Consider the following 22,399-nt stretch of genomic DNA (forward strand, 5'->3'; position numbering starts at 1 on the left):
CGTCGAAGCGAGCGACAGATGGGGAACATCTAGGTTACAGATGTAACCTCCATTCCCTGATGGAGGGAACGAGACGTTGTGTCCTCCCGGCCACGTCACTGAGCCGAGCCACTGTTGTGGCCAGACCATTTCCGGCTCCTTAGAAAAATCCTGAATGAAACAGACGTAATTCCCCTCCTTTATACCCTTGTGTCTGGGGGCGGGACATGCAAATTCTGTCTGCCAACTTCTCATTGGCCTTTTTTCATAGATCAGAGGTATATTCGGCGCTCAAGAGAGACCCCTTGTGTCGCTTCTTCGACACAACGTCTCGTTCCCTCCATCAGGGAATGGAGGTTACATCCGTAACCTAGACGATTGGAATGTGAGGAAGTGAATGACATTTAAGAACCAGGTAGTCTCCCGAACCACCTTACAATACCTCTGCTCTCACTACTGTTTCTCAAAGCTACATTTTGAAATCCACTGTGCAACATAATAAATCTGACTTGAAAATGTAGGCACTGTTGTGCAAGACGGCTAGCAACTTACACACAGATGACACTTGCCCGCTGAGAGGCATTTCCACCCATTGGTAGTCTGCCACTTCTCTGCTGCAGCCTGTTGTATACGCTTCCTTCTCAGGTCAGACAGCAGGGTTGCACTGAGCGACGGCCTGTCCAAACCTAAAATCACTATATAAACAGAGCATCTGCTGAGGAATGGAACCACAGATAATTGGCATCTACTGTAAAGGGAGTAAATCATATTTTTTCAAGGAGGGTAAATGGGCATGACGCTCACAAACACAAGGGAGAAATCAACAGAGCCACAGACATATTGATCATTGCTGTGAAGGGCAGTCACCACAAACAATGTCTGGTCTCCAGAACTCTAGAATCAGGTGTTATCTTTCCAAAACTGTCTTATTCCTCAAATAATTAAATTTAATTAAAGGGATAGTTTATAGTTTATTAAAAAATGAAAATTCTGTCATCATTACTCACCCTCAGCATAGCTATGCTGGTCAACCTACTGTATGTCACTAGCACTAGACCAGCACTAACTAGCAGCTAGCAACAGGGTTGGGGAGTAACAGAATATATGTAATGGGATTATGTATTTAAAATACAAAATATAAGAAACTGTATTCTATTACAGTTAAAATTTAAATAATTGGTAATTAGAATATGGTCACATTCAAAAAGTATTTTGATTATTGTAGAGATTACTTTGCGTTTTATTATCATTTGTTCATTTCATATTTAGTCCTTTCAGATGGAAAACATTTATACATTTTAATGATGCAATCCAAAGTGCATTTGTATAGCAGTGAAAAACTTTCTTATGATGTGTCATATTCATACAAACAGACAGAGAAGTAAGTTTGAAGTAAGTTTGAAGCAGCAGAAATAGAAAATATAGCCGCAAGCAGCGATACTGGGGTCAAGGCAATTATCAGAACCATGAGCAGCAAAAAATGCTTGTGATATGTTTTTGGTTAGAGTATGATGAACAGTGTATGAGGAGTTAGAATAAATAAACTTTAAAATATATTAAAAAAAAAAAAAAAAAAAACATTTATTTTCAAAAATAAAAAAATAGCTACTTCTTAGAATTTTTTTCCAGCATGTGGCGCTATTCTGAAACTGCTCAGGTAGTATCTGGGCATGATGGTATCATGCAGGAAAGCGTTCAATAGTTATAATCCAAAAAAAATAATTTTTCTATCTCCTGACTAGTAGGGGGCAGTGTAGCAAAATTCTGCAGGTAACCTCAGGGCCTAATGGTGATGACACATACCAAGTTTTGTCCCAATACCTCAAAGCGATGTGGAGATACAACCTCAAGTTCAATTTTGCGCATACTTCGTCGAATTCTGTAAATCACTTTTTGTCATGAGTGCCTCTAGATGATGCAGGCCAATTTTCATGCAAATCGAACAATCAGTCTAGGAGGAGTTCGAAAAAGTAGGTTTTCCAAACATTTAAAAATGGCAGACAGGAAGTTTGTTCGATCATTACATAATTGGTATCATTGTTCTCGGCATGAACCACGGAATCTATCAAAACCTCAAGTCTCATGACTGTAGGCAAAAGGAGTCATTTTAGAAATAGCATTATACATTTTGACCACAAGGTGGCGATGTCCACAAATTGTTTGAGTCCCTTCAGAGCATAGTGCCAAAGACACATACTGAGTTTTGTAACATACGCCAAGTCGTTGGTAAAATACAGCATTTTATGTCTAATTTCAAAATGGCCAACGTCCAATATGGCCGACACAGGAATTTGTCATATCGTTGAACTCGCTATACCCCACTGCATCTAATGAGAATTTGAGGATTTTTTGACAAACTGTTCAGAAGTTATTAGCAAAAAAATATTAGGTGGCACTGTTCCGAAACTGAGCAAACACCCTAGAGTCATGGTGCCTATGACATATAATAAGTTTGTTATGAATATCTAAAGTGTTACGGAGATATACCCTCATGTCCATTTTGGTGTGCTCTGTCGAGTTCATTGAAAAGCCATTCGAAAATGGTATGGTTTATCAAAATTCTGTGAATACATTTTTGTTGTTAGTGCATCTAGATAATGCAGGGCATTTTCGTGCAACAAAACAAACAAAAGCCCTAGGACGAGTTTCAAAAAATAGGTTTTTCAGAAAATTCTAAATGAATCGTCTTGAGCCAAGGAGGAAAAAATAATTTTGTTTCTAGGACTCACAGTTCAAAAGTTATTAACATAAGCGTGAGTGAAAATTTGGGCAGTTGGTGGCGCTAGAGGGTTTTGAGGCACATTTGCTGTGGTAACAGATCAGACTGTCCTCTACCTGTGTGAAAAATTTCATAACTTTCCCGCAAGCGGTTCTCTCAAGCGGTAGACTCAAGAGCAGAAGAAGAAGCGGAAGAATAATAAAAAGAAGAAAACTAACGAAAACAATAGGGGTCTTTCACCCCTTCAGGGCTTGACCCCTAATAAACCTTGTGTAAATTGTCAGTTTACGCTAAGCTAAAATGCTATTTTTAGCCATTTTACATGCACATGTTCCCAGCACGATCATCAAGAAAATTCATGTTGGATCATAATTTCTTTTTTCTAATAAGACCTTTGATATTTGCGCAAAATCTATTTCTTGATAATATTTTTTAATTTTCTTTTTGTTTTGTAAAAATGTCCTTAAAAACTATCATTAAAACAAGATCAATTTTATTTATCTTGTTTTAGAAACAACACTGCATAAGATATTTATTTTTTTCAGAGAATGTATTTATAACGTGTATTTATATTGTCAAAACAAGGGAAAAATCGACCAGTGCTGAAGAAGTAATCTAAAGTATTTATAATACATTACTGACCTTGAGTAATCTAACGGAATATGTTACAAATTAAATTTTACAGCATGTATTCTGTAATCTGTAGTGGAATACATTTAAAAAATAACTCTCCCAACCCTGGATAGCAACTATCCAGGAAATTCATTATGAACTAAGGTGCAGGGAACATTCATGAGATTATCAGTTTCCAGTGTCACACCCACAGTCAAATAGTGCAAATTCATCTACCTTGAAGAGTTACTCTCACACCTGCAAAACCAGCCTTATTCTTCTATTCAGTTCCCAGAAATGTAATATAAAGGTTTTCATAAAATAGTTAGTAATTTCCTGACCTCCTTGCACTAGTATGCGCTCTCTCAGTCCCAAGGGCAGAGGAAGAGATTGAGCAGAGGATTTCAGGGATATTGTATGTGTGTGTGTGCGTGCGTGCGTGCGTGCGTGCGTGCGTAGGCAGTGAATGAAATGGGTGAAGAGATAGTGGAAGTGGAGAATTGGGTCCTTGGGGTAGAGCGCTGTGCTGGCAAAACAGACTTTTGATCACAAATGAGGAAATAGATTAAATTTGATTTGAATATAAATGCTAGAGCTGACAGTTACGTGTAAAATTGAATCACACTGACATGACGTTTCATTCACACAAGAAACTTAAAGAATGCTTTTGTGTATCAACCAATGCAGTGATTATATCCAGCAGATTTCTTTGTTGATTTCCACAGTAATAACCTGACAAAGACCATTTTCAGGAATCTTTTCTGGGGTTTTAGAATCTAGTGTTGGATTGTGGTGTTTGCAATGGTCAGGTTCTTTTCCTAGAATTCTGCATACATAAAATCATTGTTGAGCATTATTTAATGAAACATAAAACTATGAGGCCTAATGTACAAGGAAACAATGCAAAAAAAATATATATAATTCAATTATAAAATAATATAGGGGAGACTGGGGCTAGTTGTCAAATTGTTGCTCAGTGACTATTTCTCAGGGCAGGTTTAGAAGTCAATTTCTGTATTAGCACATACCTTAAAGTCTTGCCAAAAAAAAACATTATTACCCAGGAATAAGGTAAGTTAATTACACCAATATGCAGGGGTGGGTTTACGATTTCTGAGGCCCCAAGTGGACCTTTCCTAGCGGGGCGGGCGTCCCCCGACATCCGGGGCCCCATGCTATTGCGTGGTTTGCACTACTGCCAATATGGTGGCATACTGTCACACTATAAGGGATAAGTTGTCACAATGGGACCTGCTATTAAACAGCATATTCCAGGCTTTTCATAATATACAGTAAAACAATTATGAAACAAAACAATTAATGAAAAATCACAAATCTAAAAGATAACACAAAAATATTAAACTTCTGGTTTGGCCAGCAAAGACAGTTTTGTATTAATAAACTCACTTCAGTTTAGGTGCCTTTTAACTATTTTGTGCTAATTTTAAAATACAATGTACTTGTAACGATGCTGGCAACAGGTAGACGAAGAGTCCATGATGATGACGAAGTGTAGAACCCAGGTGCAGTTTATTTATAAGAGTGAAATTCAAAAACCATAAATCATATCATGAACAAAAAATTTTACTTGACTTGACATATAACTAGACTTGGCTTGACAAAACAACAAAGTTACATTCCCTATACCTGACAATAGACAATGGCAAACATGAGGGCTTAGATACAAGGACATGGGTAACAAGTAAACAAGACAACCAATCACAAGACTAAATTAACTATAACCAATGAAAAGACAAGACTAATAACAAGGTGATCAAACAATGAACCAATGAAAACAAGACACAAGAAAAGGGGAAACACATGACAAGATCACATGAGAGAACAGGAAATCACATGACAGGAACAGGAACTACACTTAAAATAAAAGACATGAAAAAACATAAACCAAAAGAATAAACATGACAGTACTTATGCATGTTGCAAAACTCTCAAAAGATTCACATTTGCTGCGGATTCACATACAGAGGTTGGGGTATAAGTAAGTTTAGAGTAAGGGTTAGGTTTAGGGTAGGGCAAGGTTAAGGTTAGGAGTAAGGTTAACAGTGTAAATACATATTTAATTAAATGCAGGTACTTTAAATACATGTACAACATGTATGAACATCTTGTAAGTACATTGTATCACGTGCCTAAATGCATGAAGTTAAAGACACTTAATATAAAGTTGGTCCATAAATGTATAAAATTACAACATAATAAAACACATTATGAAATCCTGCCTGAGTAAAAATGCGAAAAATATTTTATCTTAAGAGCACAGTTTAACCTTTGAGGTCAAATCTACCTTTTATTATATACATGACCCTCATATAAATGTATGCCAGTGAGCTCGAGCCCCTCACTAATAGACAGCATACAAAATCTGATAACCTTAATGCACTCCAGGGGCCAGATTCATTAACATAGCCATTAACTTAAGACTGCGTCTAACAATAAGTCTGGTTAACTAAGCTCACAGTTGTCTTTAGTATGAGTCTAATCACATTGTATTGTGAGAAAAGTAAGACACTGAATGACTTAAAAAAGATTGTCAACAATTGGCAATCAACACAGTTTTCTTTGCTGAAAATATTTGCTTATAAGAAGAATACAATGCTTCAAAATTGATTCTAATGAACAAATTTTGTGATTTTAAAAGCTACACTATGTAAGATTTTATGTAAGAAATTAACAAAATGTCATTCAAGAATGAGTACACCAACAACCTGTCTCCCAAACCATGTTTTTGCCTTCGATTTGCAGATAAAAAAATCATACTGATGAAAAATTCCCATTTTTAAATTTTAATCTTACATTTATAGTTTCTATTAATAAAATATGCCTTGTATATGCCTTTTCATAATAATAGCTTAATAATAATAACAATATTGATTTGATTCTTTTTTTTCTTACCAGATGAAGCTGAATTTTTAGGCTACATTGACTGTGGAATATGTTGTGGTTTCTCCTGGTATTTCAGAAATTAATATCCACATAAAACTGAATTTTCGTTTGTCTGTGCATGTATAACAACGTTATTCTGAAGGCAGGAGGTGTCAAGCAAATTCTTTGCCGTGAATAATAACGTCTCGGTTACTGTCATTACTTCCATTCCCTGATGGAGGGAACGATATGTTGTTTCGATGTAGTGACACTTGTGAGCCTCGGTTACCTCTTTGAGAAAGATAAGCCCCTCCCCCGAACATACGGGTATAAAAGGAGGGAAGCGTGCATCTATTCAGACAGGTTTTGAGCTGAGGAGCCAAGAGTAAGGTCCCGGTCATTTCAGTGGCTTAGTACAGTGATGTGGCAAGAGGGACACAACGCCTCGTTCCCTCCATCAGGGAACAGAGGTGACAACAGTAACCGAGACATTCCCCTTCTGTCACTCACTCAACATTGGGTCTGGCTGCGAACTTCCTCCACTGGGTTCGGAGCCAGAGGGCTAGGGAGGAACATGACTTGTGGACTCGACTGGGGAGGGGAAATGCGCTATGCGCAATCGATACACCCTGCCAGCTTTTGTCACCGCATTACCGAATTCTATGTGTTCGGACCTGTCAAAATACGGGACAAGACCGGCTACACCTGGAGATTGTAAAATCTCGCGAAGGTATTGGGTGTTGCCCAGCCCGTCACTCTGCAGATGTCTACTAGAGATGTGCCATTGGCTAGTGCCCACAAGGATGTCACATTCCTTGTTGAGTGTGCTCGAAGCCGCAAGGGGGCAGGCACGGCCTGGGTCTTGTAGGCCAATGCAATGGTGTCAATGATCCAGTGGCCAAGCCTCTGTTTGGAGACAGCGTTCCCTTTCCGCTGTCCACCAAAGCAGACAAAGAGCTGCTCAAAGTCTCTAATGCTCTGCGTGCGATCCAAATAGGTGCGCAAAGCACGCACCGGACACAGCAACGCTAAGGCTGGGTCTGCCTCCTCCTGGGGCAGCACTTGCAGGTTCATTACCTGATCCTTGAATGGGTCGTAGGAACCTTGGGCATGTAGCCAGGTCAGGGTCTCAGGATGACGTGAGAGTCTGCCGGACCAAACTCCAGGCAAGTGTCACTGACAGAGTGTGCTTGCGGGTCCCCAACCCTCTTGATGGAAGTGAGTGCAATCAGGAACGCCGTCTTCAAGGAGAGGGCCTTTAGTTCGACTGATTCTAGTGGCTCAAACGGGGCTCTCCGAAGGCCCGAGAGGACAACGAAGAGATCCCATGAGGGCAACAGGCATGGCCTAGGAGGGTCCTCTAAGGAACCTGATGATCAGTTTGTGCTTCGCTAATGACTTACCGTCCACTGCATTGTGGTGAGCCGCTATGGCGGCTACATAAACCTTCAAGTGGAGGGGGACAGTCGCCCTTCCAGCCTCTCCTGCAGGAATGGGAGCACTGACCCGACTGCGCACCTCTGTGGGTCTTCATATAGGGAAGAACACCAATTTGCGAATAAGCTTCACTTAAGGGCATTAAGCTGCCTGGTAGAGGGAGCTCTGGCTTGAGCGATCCTATCTACGACAGCTGGTGGTAGACCGTTTAGATCTTCTGCATCCTGTCCAAGGGCCTGACATGAAGGTTAAAGAGGTCTGGTTGTGGATGCCAGAGGGTGCCCTGTCCCTGAGAACGAGGGTCCAGAGGATTTTGCCAGGGAGGTGCTATTGCGAGGAACATGAGAGCCAAGCCAAGTTTGAGTGGGCCAGTGGGGGGCCATGAGAATGACTTGTTCCTCATCCTCCCTGACCTTGCATATGACTTTTGCAAGTTGGCTCACTGAGGAAAATGCGTATTTGCACAGCCCCCAGGGCCAGGTGTGTGCCAGTGCTTCTGTGCTGAGGGGGGCTTCCGTCAGAGAGTACCAGAGCGGGCAGTGGGTGGAATCTCGGGAGGTAAACAGATCTACTCTGTCAAACCGAGCCCAAATCAGCTGGACCAGGGTGGATTCCCCACTCGCCGCTGAGCGTCCGCTATGGTGTTTAGGTTGCCCGTGATATGAGTGACGTGCAGCGACCTCAGCCGCTGCTGACTTCAAAGGAGGAGATGGCAGGTGAGTTGCGACATGCGACAAAAGTGAATGCCGCCCTGGCGATTTATATCTGCTAGTGTCAAAGTGTTGTCTGAGTGAATCAACACGTGCTTGATGCGGATCAACTGCAGAAATCTGCACAGGCCAAGAAATACAGCCAGCAACTCTAGGCAGTTTATGTGCCAACCCAGCCGGGGCCCCATCCAGGAGCCAACAGCTGCGTGCCGGGTGCACACGGCACCCCAGCCTGACTGGGGGGCATCCGTAGTAACTACGACGTGTCTGAACACCTGCTGTAGGGTGACTCCTTTTCTTTTCCCAGTTGATCTGAATCTCTAAACGGCTGAGGAGCGTGAGCATCAGGTCCCTGTGCACACAGAGCAACTGTCAAGAGTGCGCTAAGATTAGCCAGTTGTCGAAGTAGTTCAGTATGCGAATGCCCACTTCCCTTAACGGGGTAAGTGCTGCCTCTGCGACTTTCGTGAAGACGCGAGGGAACAGGGACAGACCGAAGGGGATGACCTCGTACTGATATGCCTGGCCGTCGAAAGCGAACCGTAGAAAGGGTCTGTGATAGGGTAATATTGAGACGTGAAAGTATGTATCCTTCAGGTCTTGATGCCGGACACATGTCAGAATATGTTTTTGCATCAGCATCTTGAACTGGAGTCTGTGCAAGAACTGGTTCAGAACTTGCAGGTCCAAGATTGGCCGCAACCCACCTCCTTCCTTGGGTACAATGAATTAAGGGCTGTAGAAACCCTCCACCTCAGCTGGAGGGACAGGCTCTGTCACTCCTTGCTCAGAAGGGTTGCAATCTCCACATGCAGGGTGGAGGCGTTTTCGCCCTGCACCGTGGTAATGCGGATGCCGCTGAAACGGGGCGGGAGCCTGGTGAACTGAATCACGTAGCCAAGTCGGATGGTCCTGGCCAGCCAACGCAAAGGGTTGGAAAGTGTAAGCCACGCGTCCAAGCTCCGGGCCAGCGGCACTAAGGGTACGACCTCGTATGAGGTACCTGGAGGTGGGTCCTCGCGATGGGGGGGAGCAGGCTACGTCACATCGGAGAGCGTTGCTTCGTCGCGAGGTGGTTGTGCTGAGGAGAGGCTCGAAGCACTTACCTTGCTCCGCATACCCGGCCTGGGGCTAAACCTCCTGAGGAGGAGGTTCTGTAGTGACGAGCTCTAGACTCATCACCACCTGCCGGCCAGAGGCGCGAGTGTGGTGCAGTTGGGCACGTGAAGGCGGAGGGTCCGCGTTCAAGGGGGCCCGACTGCAAGTGCTCGGTATCTGATTGCCGTGAGAACGGCGGTTGTGGACACCGGCTAAGTGACAAAGAGAGTGAGGATACTGCTTCCGTTGTGACAACATGTGTACCGCAGACCGATGGGGGTACGACAAGCAAAGCAAACAAAATATTCTCCACTCTACCAGGAATTGAGTGGTCTGGATACCTGTTAGTTCAGGAATTTAACATTGCGCTCAGGTTTAGGTAATAAATGAGTACATGGGAATCACGTGTGAATTGTGTGATACATTAAATGGAAATGGAAAGTATATAATGTATCTTAAAGTTACACTTGATAAGCTCCAGACGTGAACAGAGATTGCAAATGTAGTTGAGATCGCGCCCATCTGATCTGAAATTACACCGTGCGCATTTTCATTCATAAGGTTTACACATTAGAAATACTGGCTGCACAGATTCATAAATCCTTTGTAATTTTGTATATGTTTCTTTAAAATGTTGCTTTGTCCTTTTGCCTCTTGGATAATCAGTCATATGAATATGTTATTATTTTATTCAGATGAATCCATTATTCGTCATTATTCGTGCCTTTCCGAATATGGAATTCAGCTTCGGGCACATCCCTACTGTCTACAATATGCATTTAACCCATCTCACAAAACATACGAGGGGAAAGCCAGTAAAGCTTTGCAGTGATCAAAGCTACTGTATTTCCAGAGGGACAGAAGGCTGAATCTTGGGAGAGATTTTCGTTCTGCTCATAAACTGTAAAATATTTGATGTACATTATGAACTACCGGAATTGAAAAGGAAAAGAAAACCTATAAAGCCAGTCATTTTTAAGTTTTACAGTTACAGAGTCAAATTCCAAGATGGACAACAACAAAAAAACACTGAAAATTTTCCCCTCAGTCCCTTGAAAATAGGCTACATTTTCTATATGCAAAATATAATTTATTTTTGGTTTCTTTTGATTTTGGGGTGAAATAGGACCAATAGGACCTTTGAAGCTCTGAAATACTGTAATGTTCACGATTACATTCAAATTCTAAAGTGGTGCACCAACAAACTGCAGTACTGCAACTTTAAAAGCCATTGTTTTTTGCATGTCACAACCAAATGTGAAGCATCAGTTTAAAAAACTTTATTGTCTATTTTTTTTTACAAAAAGCTAGTATTAAATGGATTCAAAAGACTGTAGAATATAGCGACAAGTCATGTGGATCATGTTTATGATTCTGTTATGGTGTTTTTTGGTCTTTTCTATAAACTGCTATTGTATGGAAATTAAAAAAATACTTGAGGCTATGAGAATTTACATTTTGTAAACTATTCCTTGAGTAGAAAGTATGATGCAGAAAGTAGGTCTGTGTTTGTATATGTGACCTTGATTAATGGTGTATTTGTGCGATAATTTAGATGAATGTTTGTCTGTGTGTGTGGAGTTGTGTGTTTGAGAGTGTGCCTGCATGTCCCTGCATGCATCTTACCTCTCTGCACCCCCGCAGCTCAATATTTGATGGACCTCATTGGAAACGCAAGCTGACAGCCATGTTTAATTTCCCTGCAATAACAGAAAATTGAACTCTCCAGGAGGACTGTGGAGTGAGCGTGCTTTTCATCAAGAGCACTATAATACTGCCGCACACCTCGCACACACCTATAAACACCATACACCTGCGTTACTGTCACACCTGACAAACACGCTACTGAAAGAAATGAAGACAGGAAAGGACAAAAACAACATTAGCTGCCTGATCGGGGAAAGCAAGGACATTAGGGTGACATGATCACTGAAATGTGCCAGAGGTGACCTTCCCCATTTAATTAAAGAGCCTAGAATGATTATTTCGTGGAATAGAGGTAAATCCATTAGAGCATGGAGATGAGTGTGAGCTTTCTGTGTTCCTTGTCCTGTGTGGCATATCACTGATCCCAGGGTAGGGATTATTTAAATTGGGACAAAGCTCACACCTAAGATTTAGTGACTACTCTAACTCTGTACTTAATTTGGGTGCACAATGTGTCCATAAGGTGAGACAAAAGGCCCTTTATACTTCCCATGAAATCGAAGAATGAATGGGTTTGACATAATTTAGAACAAAATCTGGCCAAAAAGGTGTTTTTGAGATCCTTTTGTTGGTTCGTAACAGCTTGCCATGGCAAACTTTTAGGAAAAATTCTGACCGGTTGCTAAACACCTTCTTACTGCTATTGGTCCATTTCATCAGTAGGTGTGACCAAGAGCTCCACCATAGCTCATTGAATTCAGAATGTAAACAGGACAAAAAAAATTCTACTGCAAATATATTACTTTATATAATCATCAAGTGGTTAAAACAGTTTCTTTTACTGACCTCATGTGAAGACTACTCATGAAATGAGGCACAAAGTCATTGATAACACATTAGTTAAGGTTTTACATGTTGTCTTGAGTGTTCTCGTATTTAAATGCACCTCTTAACGCCATCCCACAGCGGTATCGCGCATGTCTGAATCTTCCCAAACAGTATACCGTTGCTTGGCTGTTTCGAAGTTCTATTCACCCCTGAACAAAGAACGAAGAAGAAATTATACTGAAGTATATCGGGGCCTTAAAGCTAGTAGGTCAAAAGCTCTCTGTAAAGTAATGTGTTGCATAAAATGAAATTTACCTTTATTGATCCAATAAGCAGCCTTCAAATTTGTTCTTGTTGTCTTATTACATTTGTTTTTTTGGGCTTCTTTTGCCTCATGAAACCATCATCAGTAATGAAGTTCATTCTTTTTGCAATACAATAAAACATTTAAACATGTAATAAAATTTATCTTTTGCATGAGATGCGATTTTCAGATCGTAATGGAATTCCGGTGGCAAAGAATTTCCCCTTGTTTATTTCATGGAGTTCAAGTTTTGTGAACTTTGACAGGCGAATTCACCCCGTTAACCAATACGTAGTTGCTTGGTTTTAGCAGTGACCTCTGTGTGGGTGGTGCTGCACAGCAAAACTAAATATTCACAATAGACAATGATATTATTTAAGTGGCAAGTCTCTCTTTAACTTCACTCTCACACGGTATAAAATACAGCATTAAAAATAGGCTGCTTGACAATTCGTTTTTTGCTGGTTTCACGTGCGTTCAACATCCACCCACGCTACTTCTTACCTGCAGAATTTTGCCATTCAGTGGTAAATATTATCGCACATTAATGGTGAAAAATATTTAGGTGACCGTCAGTGCCCATTTGCACAATTACAAGCCCCAGTTATTTTAGTTTTGAGTTTAAAGTTTTTTATTTCTATTTTATTTTAGCTTTTAGTTTTGTTAGTTATCAATCTGTGACTTAAAGTTTTATTTTATTATATTGTGGTTTTATTAAAATTTTGTTTCAAGTAGTATTAGTAGTAGATTGTGTTAGTAGAATTTTAGGGCTGCCAAGGTTAATGCATTATCAGATATAATTTAAATATTGTTAAAAACTTTACATTTCTCAGGGCCATCTAGTGTTATCATTAGCTTTTTCATGTTTTTCATCTTACATGTTTAAAGGTTTTAAAGGTTTAAAATGTAATAATATACTATGAATCAAACACTGTGTTTGAGGTCATTTTATTTTAGTTACTTAAACTTTTTTCTTGAAATGTATCATTTTTTTTCATTGACTTAACAAAAATAAGATTGCAACTAGCTAGGCTAAGAAGTAACCTACATGGCTGGTGCAACCGGCCCCTGATCTGTAATAAGACTAAAAACATCACCTCCGCAGTGTAGCTAATGATGCACTCACACTGATCCGACTTCCGCTGCTAATCGTGTTTCAGGCAGCCAAGCGCAACGCCTGATCCACGCTCGTCTGCTAACAACAACGGCAGCAAAGGAGGAGAAAAAAAGAAAATATATGCCCCCACAAACTATTTTCTGAAACTCAGAGCAAAGATGAAAGTGTTCAGGCTGTTGATGCAAATGCTGAGATGATGAATATGTATGCATATTTAGATATAACAAAGCCTGTAGGGAACTCCTCAGAGTTGCATGCCTCCCTTAACCTCTTGAGCTAAAGGCCAAAACACACTGTAAAAACTGTGCAGTGCTCAGAAAAACACAGTTCAGTGTTCTGTCAGAGAGCCATGGGAGACATCTATTTATTTAAACCTGTGTCAACAGAGCTCTTCAGGAACAGTCCTGGAGGATGAATTGGAGCATTCCTAAATAAAATACAGAATACACAAGGAGGTACTTGTCCTCAAACAAAGGCTGCTCTAGAATAAGACAAAATGATATCTGTTCCCTATGCATTGAGCACTGCAGCACAGACAGAGATACATAATCCTGCTACTAATTTCAAAATTCTGGAGCTGAAAGGGGGCCTGATGCTCACATAATTATAGACCCATTTTACACTGGCTGTTTAATAAGATAGGACACAGCTGACTCAGACCTCCTGTTTCAGTTTGAACATGGACAATGAGTAATGGCTGGAGTACACTTATAGGACCTATAAGAATAAACGTCAGCCAGCACAATGTGAACTACTAATGTTGCTCTACTGCTGTGGTACCCAACCTTCGCTAGTTCAGAAAGCCAGTTGACTAATTTATTTTGTTTGCAAAAGCCCCATTAATAAACTCTCAATGCGCACAGAATGTTCCTAATCCTCTATGAATGTTCAGTACATCCATTATGTTTACCTTTTTTTTACCTACATCCAAATTTTTCTTCTACTTACTCTAAAGCTAGCTACTTAGTTGTCCTAGCTACTAATGACCCTAAAATCAGATTGATTGATTGGAAGGATGTTCCAGGACCAACAATGGTCATTGTCACCCATGCTTTAGCCAACTAAGACATGTATCTGGATCAACATCCAACGTGTCTCGATAACAGTTGAGCTCATTTGCAAAAATATTAAAAATCATGCAACAAAGAAAAAATAGGGCTCCAGGGTACGAGTAAATGCAAGTTAAAATTACTGTGTGAATGTAGAAACCAGTGCAGTTGACACCTGTCATCAAAACTTGTGAACTTATACCATCAGAATCAAACATCTTTGAGCACTCTTTCACCTTATATAAAAATAAAATGTCAAACTTCTATAATAAATTAAATTTAAAAACATAAACTGAAATCGTGAACAACTGGCAAGTGCAAGTTTGATAAAACATCAAAGTATCCATTTTACATGCTACATCACCTAGCATTGTGCTGGGCTGGCAAAAAAAGATACTTGCATCATGTGTTGCACACTCACGCACAACGCATGAGTAGATGCATTTTACAACTGTAAAACCCTATCCTTATCGCTTAACCTTTCCCTAAAACCTGATTGATTTATAAGTATATTGTTCAAAGACCAACAAGGACATTGACACAGAAACACATCCTACTGGGGTAAATGACATTACATGACACTTCAGGGGGTTATTTAAGATTTTTACTGAGAATTGCTTAAATTTCGGGTGTTTCGCTCACTAAAACATAACATATTTCTTGGAATATGGCATATGAGTCACATGCACTACTTTTATATTACTTTTGTGTCCTTTTTGAAGCTTGAAAACGGAATCACTATCCACTACCCTATCAAAAAATAGTGGCCGGCCGGCACATTCTTCAAACGTTTTCCTTTTTTGTATTCTGCAGAAGAAAGTACTTCATACCGGTTTGGAACAACGTGAGGGTAAGTAAATGATGAGAGAATTTTCATTTTGAGTGAACTATTCCTTTAAAGAGCAATTCAAGGAGTAACACAGCCACCCAAGAGTCGGGTACCAGGGTTCTGTTGTGTATTGAGTTGAAAAATAATCCCTCTGTTGTTTAATTAATCTGTTTGAGGATTCATAATAGGAAAGGATGATCAGTGGAACGTAGAAATGAGATTTCCATAAATACCTCAAATCTAATTCCCATCTAAGGGCTCTTTCCTAAGAGATGTTTGGAAGCCTGCCAGCATTATCGAGACTGTGTGGTTAAACTGTATGAAAGCATTGCAGACAGAATGTTCTGAATGGACTTCAGGACATTGGACAGCACATAACGAGGAAATGCAAAACTGCCTATCCTATAAGTGAAAAAAGCCTGAGGAATTTCACACCTTCTGAAACCTGCTTGCCAAGCTTCTGGCATTGAAGCAACAATCTTTGTTCATTTAAATAACATCAAAATGTAAATCTCCCTGTACTCTACGAACAAAAAATAAATAAATTAGAAGAGTTTTCTTAATTTACAAAAGCTGGGCAGCTCTCCATCTTAACACGTAAGTCCAAACAAGAAGTCCAGCAACCATCTTGCATTCTTCAGACCGCTACAGGGCACATTGGCATTCCCAGACCAGTACAAACTTGGCTTATCTGGGTGAGTGATGGCATCTGAGACTTTATGAAGTGTGGTGCATGTCCTTCTATTTGTTTGGCGGCACAGCCAGCAGCTAATTGGTGTAAGGCAATTTTAACATTTCTGCAGCTTTTATAAAAAGACATGTTTTGAAAAGTTGCAGTTGTTTGGGATTGTGTATAATCTAAAAGATTGATGCTACCCCTTGTTCTTTTGTTTGTTTGTTTTTTTGGTTTGTGGCTGCTTTCATTGCTTTCTTTGGCAGAGAGGGATTTGTTTACTGCAGCAACAAGAGGAACAGCACGTGATTATTCAAGATGCACAAGCTGTACACTTGACACACACTTTCATTTTCTCATCTGCATGGTATAATGTGGATACCCAGATAGACGTGTGCCACACATACCATTCTGCTTGAAATTTGTAAAAAATAATTGGGTCTTTATAAATCAAAGATGCAGGGTATAAGTGTTGGCATTACAAGATTTTTCTCAGGCAACAGGTATAGTGCAGATCACATGATCTACAGTGGTCCAATGAAAGGGCTCTGAACAGATAGCAAGATCAAGTATACGTTTGATAAGGGAGAATTTCTCCCAAGATGGACTATAGCCTGCGGCCAAAAATGTAGAGATTGGCTGAGGTCCTCAGAATGACGCATGCTTGTTATTTGATTTCTTCAAGAGAGAGCTTCATTTGATTGTGTACGAGTCAGCGAGCCTGCAGACATGTGAGGGAAAAACTTTCCATGCACACACACATGTACGAGGGAATCTCACCAAAGAAATGACCCGTTCACCCCAAAATCAAAAGAAAACTATTTATACATTTATTTTTGCTTAAAGAAAATGAAGCTGATTTTTTGCATTGTCATATTATTTTCATGACAATTAAGCACATTTTACACTTAAATTCTCCTAACCGCAAAGCAATCATAAGTTATACATTTGAATTAGTTTGTAATTCCCAGTCTGTTTGTAATTTGTTATTGTAATTTGTTCTTCTCAATAGATTATCCTTGTACTGTTTAACAGTAAAACATTACTATAATACAATGTTTTTATTTAAATCAGCATAAATTAAAGGCAGTTGTAATGTAACACATGTCGACAACAGGGGCGTCCATTGATGCAACGCAACGGCTTGAGGCTGTCTACATTGGACACTTTGACATACATTTTCAAAACCGTTTTTTTTTTGTGTTGTTGGCAGTAGACATTATTTATTGGGTTTACATGCATGTTCTTACACGATTATGCTTAATAAGCTGACAACGTGGGTGGTCATGTAAACCCAATAAACAGCATTCCTTTATTGGTGTAAGGTCATAAAAGCATAAGAATAAACCAACTGACACAGGTAGATTTTTGCCCATTACTCCAATTTCACGTTGCACATTTCAGTTAACACCTTTACGAGCATTCTTACCGACTTATCTAATGTGTGCACATGTTTTGCGCATGCCTCTTTAAGGTTTGACATCAAAAGAGATAATGCAATTTTTTCAAATGTCATGTAAATGCAAAATTCCTTTCAAATATATTTATATATATACTGTATATATACAGTATACAGTGTTGAGTAAGTTTCTCATAACAAGAAATCCACTAAAAATGATTGGTCAGATTACTTTACCGATTACTTAATCTAAAATGTAATCACATTACTGATTATTGAAATTTGAAAAAGTAACTTTCTAAATCACTTTTCCTACAAACGTTTTTGGTTTTCCGCTTAATCAAAATAGATTTAGTCTAGATTTCCTTCTCATTTATTGTTGTACACCTTTGAGCTGTTACAGAAACTCTAACAGACATGTATATGAATTCATATTTTAAATGTATTGCACCTATTAATTACTTAAAAATAATTACTTTAATTGAAATTCAGTTACAGTAATCTGATTAAAATAATTAAAAATGTAATGCGGTGCACTACTTTTTAATTTAAAAATAATTAGATTACAGATATTACAGTAACTAATTACTTTGTAATTTGATACACCCAACACTGTGTATGTAAATATATATATATATATAGGTGCATCTCAAAACATTTGAATATCTTGGAAAAGTCTTTTTTTGTTTTAATCTTGATGATTATGGCTTACAGCTCATGGAAATACAGCCTCCTTGCCACGCCCCATTGATGCAGTAATTGACCAAGTATTGAGTGCATAAATGAACATACTTTTCAGAAGGTCGACATATATGTATTATAAATTCTTTATTCTAATATTTTGAGATACTGCATTTTTTATTTCCATGAGCTGTAAGCTACAATCGTCAAGATTATAAAAAAAAGGCTTGAAATTAATCTATGAAAGTGTGTAGAATATATGAAAGTTCCACTTTTTTAATTAAATTAAGGAACTTTACAGACAGACAGACAGACAGACAGAGATAGATAGATAGATAGATAGATAGATAGATAGATAGATAGATAGATAGATAGATAGATAGATAGATAGATAGATAGATAGATAGATAGATAGATAGATAGATAGATAGATAGATAGATAGATAACAGGTTTCGTGAGATTCATCCTTACACATTCTCACACACAAATCTTCCCCTGATCCATTGCATTAATTTTGCATTTGTTGCCAATGAACAAGGAAGCTCTGGTGCATTAAAGACAAAATATCTTCTTTCACAGCCTAAATGTCAATGGTGCACTGCAGTAAGCCCCGCTGTACAGAAAGGGCGCTGAGAGAGTTAGAAAGCAAGAGAGAGGTGATAGATAAATGTGATAAATGATGCAACTCCACGGTTCTTCCCAGATACACCACACTAATATACAGTTCAGTAATCCTGAGACTACAAATATGAGACTAAATGCATTGTCACTTACATTTTTACTCTTAGCAGAGACACCTTTTGCCAAAGCCACTCAGAATAAAATACACAAGTTTTACTGTTCTTGTCATCCAATTATGAGTGCATCAGTTTATAAATGTGCACATTATGAATTGACTTTAGATGTTTCCTGGAACTCCTTGTGCTACAAGGATCTATTCCAAAAAATTATCATTAGCAAAACAACAGAAATCTCTTAACAAATGGCAAAATTAACAATTAGCACTTGGTTGAATAGTTTCAGACATATGTTTGAGGCAAACTGAAAATGGAGAGCCAGCTGCTGCAACAAGGGCTGATGGGTAACAGCCAATCAGCCAAAAGAAGAGTGTTTGTGCGCAATGCAAGAAAAGATTGACATTATCAGAAAACAGGATGAGCAGATGAGAAATAACAACTCCCTGCAGCCTCTCTTGTCTCTAGTCATGATATCAGACAGCCAAAGCTGATGATTCCATGCTTGGCCTCTGTCAAGTGCCTCTCCACCAGGTGCTGACATTTAATCTGAATGAATTAGTCAACACTTTACACAAATAGGTTCTTGTTAGAAAGTGTACAAACAGGACATGACCTGAAATGTACTCAAAATGTATGTGTGTGTGTGCAACAGTATATAATGAGTTAGTTTCTGTGTTGGGGTTAGGGTTTCCTGTGTTGGGATTTTGCTGTTACATTTTTGCCGACCAGCGTCCGCCTGGACCTGGCTTAAAAATAGCAAATCACGTACCATATTGATTCAATACAGAATGTAAAATTTCATCTTTAAATATGGGACGATCCTGTATTTTAAGAGACAGGTTGCAATATATGATCTGATGTAAGATAATGCCCCATTAATAAATAACTACAATGTAGTTAGCTACTTTTTAGTAGCTTGTAGATGACAACTGTTTCTTCAAAAGGCTGACTTGACTAAGTTTAAATGTGAGTAATTGTTTAAATATTATAATTCTTAAATATTGTTTACATATATATATATATATATATATATATATATATTTTTTTTATTTTTTTTTTTTTTTTTTAATCATATCCAGTGTTGGGTAAATTACTAAATTAGTAATCCACTACAAATGACTGATTTCATCTCAAAAATTGTAATGAGATTACTTATTACTAAATAAAAAGTAATCCCATAACAACTCACTTTACTTTTACTTGTTACTTTCTAAAACACTTTTCACTGAATCGATTTTGTTTTCCACTTAACCAGTTGAAAATAATGTCTATATTTTCTCGTTCATTGTTGCACACCCTTCAGCTATCAGAGAAACTGAATATATTTTAAATGTATTATACATAAATTATATGTACATACTGTATTACTATGGTCCAAAAGAGAGAAGCGCGAACACAATGTGTAGAAAAAGTCGTACCATTTTTTAGTTTATTAAGAGGCAAAAAGTGCCAAGTGCAAAGACAAATGTTATCAATTTAAATCGTCAATTTACAACAGTGTCCCGTTAAAAACACCACACTTGATTCCATTTATAAAGATGGAGTATTTAGCGTATTTGTCCTAATAGAATAGACTTAAACATATAAAAATGTTTGCTAAATGTTATAGACATATATTGCCTCTTTATTCAGTATTCACATATATTACTAAAGTAACAAAGACAAATTATCAAGAATCTACATGTATATATCAGGAGAACACAAATTACATAAGAATTACATATTCAAAAATAATCCATTATATTATTATATTACAAGCATATACAATAATATTCATTATTCAATGAAGAATTGTTGTATACACAAATCACTGAGGATGTATATTTTGTGTCATATATAGCTATATTATACTTCAAGAAATGTCAGTTATGTCAATACAAATGTTGATCATGCATAATTCAAAAACATGGGCATAGTACAACAATCACCTGATATTCAAAAATGTCTACACGTATTTCCAAAAGTAAACTGTGCGTAGTTTTTATTTGCAGATTCAAATCACAAGCATGCGAAAATAGAGATGCTTCATAATAATAACATAGAAAACAGCTGAGGGACAAATCTTAATTTATTCAGGATGTAAAGATTTTAAGCGAAATATCCATCGGGATACTTTCTGTAGGAGTATCCGTTCTACATCCCACATATTGTTTTTTGCATGGACAAGAAATTAAATAAATGACATTCTCAGAACTACAAATGACAAATTGTTTTATACTGTATATGCTGTCTGTTATACAGCTTCTAAATAAGATGATTTTTCTGTTGTTATTCCTAAAGGCGGCACAATTCAAACATGGGGAAAAAACATTGGATTCATCCAATCACCCATCATCCTTATTATACCATGTGAAAGTGTCCGATTAGATCTATAATGTGCAAAGAGCAGAGGATCCTGAAAAAGATTGGAACAAATAGGGTCGCTCTTTAAAACAAAGGCCTACCAATGTTTTTTTATTATTGTTTCTTTAATTTCTTGCCTGTGTCAAGAAAAGGTTGTTGTACAAACCACAGAGATGTTTTTCTATTGCTTTTGGGCAAAGGAGAAATGGTACAAACTCTGTAAAGGGCATCATCTAGACACTTTTTAGGATAGCCCCTGAGGTGATCCTAAAAATCCCCTGAAAATGCAAAAAACATCATTGATGTATCTTTTCAACATCATAATGTATTTGGAAAAAGGGTTGTTATTCCAAATATTTTTTTTCTTATAGAAAACCCATAAACAGACAAACAGCATAGTATGGGGAGAATTTTGAACCCATCGCAGCTCCCTGTTTCTGGAGATAATAGCAATCCACAAATAAGAAATAATTCTTAAAAGGAAGCATGGACGTCATGTCAAGAATAAAATTAGACTGTGGAGTTTTATCAATTCTTAACTTCAATAATATGTTTGAAATCGGATTATTTTTGCAATTCCATTTGGTGATGCTAATGGTGCAGAAATTACAGCTTTATCTTTTCTAAATTATGAGTAGGTTTTAGCTTGAGGTGCTACAATTTCAAATTGGCGTCCCCAACATTGTTTAGTTTCAAGGCAACAAACCCATAAAAGATAAAACGAAGACCCATTTGTCCACTTAAGCTAGTAATATCTTATTAATTCATATTCCAAATTCACAACTAAGAGGGAAGTCTGTGTACCCAACAGCAAGGTTAGACATCTCTCAATTGCTTGCTTTTGGCAAAGACACATTGATTTCTGCAAAACTCTCATTAGCACATCCACCACTGTGCATGAGGGCACCGGGACAGACCATTTGAGCCTTATAAATAGTGTAGAAGGTCAGTGTGCCACTATATCTATTATGTTTATTGAAGAAGAAGTGAGAACTAACAAGGTTGGGTTGGAAAGGGCTCAGGAGTAGAGCTCCAATGCTGCCGGGCCTGACGTTTTCTTAAAGCTCACCTCAAAGCCCCAGAAGCCATTATTCCACCTCCTAAGATTACAAAAACTGGGATTGTCTTGCCACATCAGAGATTGATTTTTGGTGCGTTCAAGGTAGTCGAGCAAACTACCATGGATTTTAAAAGAGTACAATGTGTTAATTTTTGCAGTTTTCAGCTAGAATCTCTTTCTCTGTTGAGGTAAATTGAGAAAGAAGCGGCCAGAATAGAGCAGTCACCCATTTTCACAGGGAACACATTGATTTAGAGTTTGTTTGCTTTGTTGACAATGTGAAGCACCGAAAC

Source organism: Xyrauchen texanus, chromosome 8 (assembly GCF_025860055.1).
Source record: "Xyrauchen texanus isolate HMW12.3.18 chromosome 8, RBS_HiC_50CHRs, whole genome shotgun sequence".
Lineage (NCBI taxonomy): Eukaryota > Metazoa > Chordata > Actinopteri > Cypriniformes > Catostomidae > Xyrauchen > Xyrauchen texanus.